This window comes from Wasmannia auropunctata, unplaced genomic scaffold (genome assembly GCF_000956235.1).
Source record: "Wasmannia auropunctata unplaced genomic scaffold, wasmannia.A_1.0 LD336000.1, whole genome shotgun sequence".
Classification (NCBI taxonomy): domain Eukaryota; kingdom Metazoa; phylum Arthropoda; class Insecta; order Hymenoptera; family Formicidae; genus Wasmannia; species Wasmannia auropunctata.
In genome coordinates this window covers 2,293,820-2,299,754 of record NW_012026890.1, presented here as the reverse complement: position 1 = coordinate 2,299,754, position 5,935 = coordinate 2,293,820, and positions in this window count along the sequence as shown.

The window sequence follows — 5,935 nt, the reverse complement described above, 5'->3', positions numbered from 1 at the left end:
GTGTGTGTGTGTGTGTGTGTGTGTGTGTGTGTGTGTGTGTGTGTGTGTGTGTGTGTGTGTGTGTGTATGTATGTGTGTGGTGTACTGCGCAAATTGTAGAGATTATAATTTATTGTATAAAGATCGTGCGTTATATCGATAAGTTTATATTATTATATTATTTATTTTAAAATATTAAAACTGTTAATAAAGTGTAATAATGATAAATATTAATTTTCTTTAAAATTACAATATAAACTGGATTACGGTTATAGAGATATTTACGTATAATAATACTTTTTTATGTTTTTTGATATTTTATTCTATATACGCAAAGTAATGACTTGGCATTATCAGTTAAATATCGGTAGCTAGTTCGAACTTTGCTGTCATTGCTAAAAGTTATAGCTATTAAAGATAAAATATTATTTGTTGCGAACATTTTTATGACCTAAAATAAAAGCGTACTCTGACAGGAGTAGCTAAGAAAGTGGCATACGGAAAGAATGGTTTTGCTGAAAAAAAAAGTTTTGCTGGATATTTCTCAATAGAATTAACTAAATGTCATTTGATTCTAGCAGCAAATATTTTTGCTGTAGCGCCTAAATTTTAACTAATAAATTTAGCTTTGACAGTAACGATATTAGCTGTCTCTATTTTAAAAATTCGCATTAGCTGCCACGGCTATATTTTAGCTGCGTTGGCTAATCCTTTCTCCACGTGTATAACATTTGCCACATTTTATGTATAAAAATTGTAATTAGTGGCAGCTATCATACGAAGTATAATGAAGAAAGATGACTATTTGAGTCGGAAAAGCGATCTGAGATTGTTTTATTGCGTAAATAAATTAAGATTTGAGGCGCACAATAAGTTCCGCGTTGCATTGTTGAAGGGGAAGTGAACTGCACGTATGTATATGGCTGAGTTTCACACCGTGGGGAAAGAGGTCCTCGATAGGTTCCTCGGTCGTTACAGATAAGCACGTCCGGCAATTTTATCTTACATTAGTTGTTCCGCGTATAAGATTCTCCGCGGATTTGTGAGTCTGGGGTAAGAGACGTGTGCAAGAAGCCATTATGCAACGGCGGTAGCGCGTGCTCGTTAAGGTAATCACAGGACCAGAGAGTGTCGCGACAGAGACTTAATATCGGAAGCATATAAGTTCCTGTGAATTTTCTCTTTTGTCTCTGTTTTAACTGATTGCGTTACACAATCGTGATCGCAAAGAGAGAAATTTTGAGCAAAAGCTTTGAACAGAATAAAATCTAAAAATGTGAAACTTATATTGTTGGTACAATTTGGTATTATAATATTTATTTTTACGGACAAAATATGTTTCGACGTATTACAAAAATTGATATATTATTTATTTTTCCATGCTAATAATGTAAAAATTAATCAAAGTTTTGTAACAAGGCCGATTAGCTGACGCCGAACCATCCGTAGAGTTAAGAGATTGCTTATTTGACTCATGCTCGACCAACAAATCTTCATTCCTGTCTCTTCACGGCGATATTTTACATACACGCCTGTACCTGTCACATTCGAAAAGAAGAGAAAAAAAAAGACGCAAGAGTCGCATCCTACGTGATGGTCCGACGAGCGACTGCATGGGCGTCGAGCTCACGTCGAAGAAAGAAAAGGGCTTACGTCTCTGCGAGAGAAAAGTGAGAGACGTACGTGGGAGTCGGCTCGATTCGCTCAACGGCGGTTGTGTACGCTTCTCCTTTTGATTTAATAAACTAGTTACACGTTAGCCCGCCAGGAAAAACAATGACTCGCGGCTGAGGTATTCGTCGATTTCGAGGGAATTGTGCACGTTATGTATTTTCAGCGATCCAGCCGCGATCTAAATCGGAATTGTATATTTGCATTTGCGTCAGCGGTATAGATGCAATCGCGCGTATTCTCGTAACGGAAGGAGGCATAAATCCTCGTCTTCCGGTGCGGTTACGTCCCACGACTGAGTTTTTCCGACCAATATTGCAAACTGCATTACACATTTTCCGACGGTGTGATTTTTTTAGATAATCTTTAATAAAGCCGTCTGAAAAGCACTTGCCGAGAGAGCAGTCCGCAGGTATACTCAGGAAGGTGTAGGCTTCGAAAGGAAAGGAGCGCGCGATTAGGCACCTGGGTGGCATTTACGATGCAACGCCGATATACGACGTGGGGTGGTCGGCACGTGTAATTCGAGGCCAATCTTGGACGTGTAGGCGTGTCGAAAATAAGGGATGTCTTTGAAATACCCCGGCACATCGTAATCTGGGTTGAAATCGAGCAGATTATAAAATACTTGATGAAGATTGGAGCTTTCTTGAATTGATTCTTAATTATAGTTACAGAGTTAATAATATTGTAGTCATAAGCAATATTGAAGTGAAAAGAGATGCCCAAAAACAGATTATAAAATACTTGGTGAAAATTGGAACTTTCTTCAATTGTTTCTTAATTGTAATTACAGAATTAATAATATTGTAGTCATAAGCAATATCGAAGTGAAAATGAGATGCCCAAATTTAATTAAAGTTTGTTAATTCGGTTTAGTGTCTCTGATCGTACATCTTACATCCGTCGACTGTCTATAAATGACTACTTTTCCCAGGAACGCTCAATTATCGATGCTCAATTTCTCGAATTCTATCCATTGAGTTCGCCGCGGTCGGGAACCCCATGGTCGCCAGTCGTCGGAAAAACGTCTCCCGTCTAACGGCGGAATGCCAGCATTGCCAGCAAGAACCGCGAGTGACTTTGGTCTCGAGCCGACGCGGCGCGGCGCGTTGCAGCAACGGCGAGAGAGTTCCACGGCAGCAGCCACGCGTATTATCGCGATTTCGGTCGTGCAACACGCGTGCCTTTTGTCGCGGGTACAAGGAGCTTCTCTGTGAATGGTCCTTCCACCAGCCGCAGCTCCGGCTCCGCTCACGACGATCTCGGGGAGAAAATTCAATTAGCTCCGCCAGAGGCTAGATTGCCGCCGGTGCAGCTGCAATCGTCAGATAAGCTTCGCTAGTGCATGCGCGTGCGGCGGCGGCGCGGCGCGGCGCGGCGACCGCCGACAATGCGAAATGTGTGTGCACGTACGTGCGTTGAGTCTCATAATGCGACACAGGCCGGCCGCTTATCGCTGACACGCGAAAGGTACGAGCGTCGACCTGTCGCGTCAGGTCGCTGTCGTGACAAATATTTTGTATATCTTCGCGCGTTTTTTTTATTATCATGGAAAATATGAGAAATACTGTATTATGTACGGAATAGTTATATAGGAATTATCAATTGGTCGCAGTGCAAAAATCTGTAACAATAGCATGAAGATCGTTAAGATAGCAAAATGTGTTGAGTAAATATATTTGAATATTTCAACAATAGTGAAGTAACGCTAATGCGGGCCAATACGAATGTTGGTGTGAATATTATTTGAATATTATTAGAATATTTAAATATTTTTTAAATATTATTAGAATATATAAATATTTTTTAAATTAATTATTTTTTTTTAATAACTCTTTTACATAAATTGAATAGTTGAGTGATTATCGCGTTTCACATTAAGACAAGCTGGATTATAATGTGAAAGTATAACCACTGTGATGATGTTTCGAGATGGGACATTGCAATTACATTTTTCATCATTTTCAATCCAAGTGACGTAACGACGTTACATGAATTACATGTCATTATCGCCAAGTGCATAGCAGTTTATCAGTTTAGTCTATGAAACCTGTTTAGATACCCGCCGGTGATACTATACAATTTAACTGCGTTACATCAGTTGATCATCAAGATTATTAAACATATATGACCTAAACGTTGCATTAAATACTTACAGCATTCGTCGATTATAATTCTTATGGCAAAGTTTTTATGATCCAATTTGCCTTGACTTTAGCATATCAATATTTAACGAATTTTAATATATAAGAATTAAGTGACCGACGATAAAGACATCAATACGTTCGCCCGTATGCAAATTCCACGAAGTCGATTGACCACTCGAGAACCGCTCGGTGTGAGAGGGGGAGTGCGAGAGGAGAAATCGGAACCATGGTGGTCAGTTACTTTAGCCGTGTACACGAACACAGAAAGAGAGAGAGAGAGAGAGAGAGAGAGAGAGAGAGAGAGAGAGAGAGAGAGAGAGAGAGAGAGAGAGAGAGAAAGTACGACAAGCATGACGGACCGTAGTATGCGCGCAGGGTACTATGGGACTTTGGTAAAGCAGCACGCGGTCCAGCCTGGTGGATCCCATGGTGTAGCATTACTTTCCCACAGGCGAGGCCTCTTCCTCCACGTGTTTGCATGTATACGACTCTTTCCAGACGTGCATCCATCGTGCACCTGCACACACCCGACCTGCGTGTATGCGTGCACGAGGCAAGGGGGACAACACGAGAAGGGATATGTATCTCACCTTGCAAGGCGAACCTGTTATTCGTCAGTTTGCCGAAACTAAAGAGGGAAGAAAGAAGATCGACGTAACCGTGTGTTAGCGTTTGAAAAATAATTTTCACCTTCTGGAACCAATTTCGATGATGTAGGAAGCTGAGAGGCACTCCGTGTCTCACGGAGAAAAATGAATATAGTCCGGAAGAGGAAAGGGTGAAATTATTGTAACTGCAAATTTTGATGGGGTGCAGCAATAGTGGAATTTATCGACAAAGTGTATTATACTTGTTATACCGACAAACTGTATCATGTTTGGAATTTGCAAAAATAATAGTTTTGCAAAAAACGTAATATTTTGATAATAAATAATATAAATTTGAACGGCAAATAATTTTAATTTGGATTAAAAGTAATAAACTGCTAGTAATATAAAATGTTGAATATTAAAATAAATATTTCCTTTATTATGCGCGGATATTTTGATTTTTTTTTAACAAAATTTTACACAAACAATCTATAGGAAATAGATTGAAGTTGATGAAGGGAGAAAAAATACTCGTTAGGGGTTCCCCTCTGATGGGACACGGAATTGTCCCGGAAATGAGCTTCGTCACGCAGAGCGGAAGCTGGACCTTGCCGCATCATGGAATTGCTATTAAAGTACATCGATCGCGGTCAGAATGTATCCTCCATTTTTAAAGGAAAGAATACAATAGCTTTCTTTTACAAATACTACATCTGGATATTATTCCCTTCTTCTGTACTTTTTTTCCGAGATATTTTTAATAATTAATATAATTTGTATCATTGTAATATTGTATTATTTATAATTAGTACCATATAAAATAGAAAATTAAAAAAAGATATTAATATGTTTGAATGACAGTTATATAATTTTTAAAATTAATTAATGAAAGTATATTTTTTTATTTACAAAATAATAAAAATATATTTGTATAGTAAAACATATTTACGATAAAAATTATATTAATTAATTATAATAAAAATATATTTTGTATAGTAGATCCAATAAAGATAAAAATTATATTATATATTGATATTATAGACTATATAAATCATTCTGCTAAAATTAAGCGAAGAAAGAGTTAGGCAGACGAACACGAGTTCAAAGTCGTCTTCTTGCCGTCGGGAGCAAGAAGAAAAATAAATACGAAAACTAATCTTGTAAAGTTCCGTCACGTATGTGATAACGAAAGCTGGCAAACATCAGAAGCATAAAGGGATCCGAGACTCAAATTTGTACGATAGCCGCATATATGAAACTCCACACATAATATATTTATCTTGTGCCCTTAGTGGAACACAGGGCCCTTTTTGTACAAAAAGTTTACCCAACGTACCCACCATCCTTATCAAACCGAAATCAGTCCGTTGGATATACAATAATGTCATATTTTCGAGATAATATTAAAAATGACACGCTGTGAATGTGTTTTATACTTTGTTTATCTAAAAATGGAAACCATTTTTGTAAATGAAATAACAAAACATCAACTTATAAACCTTCCTGTTCATTAATCTTTTTTACAGGAGAAAGGATGAAGTAAAT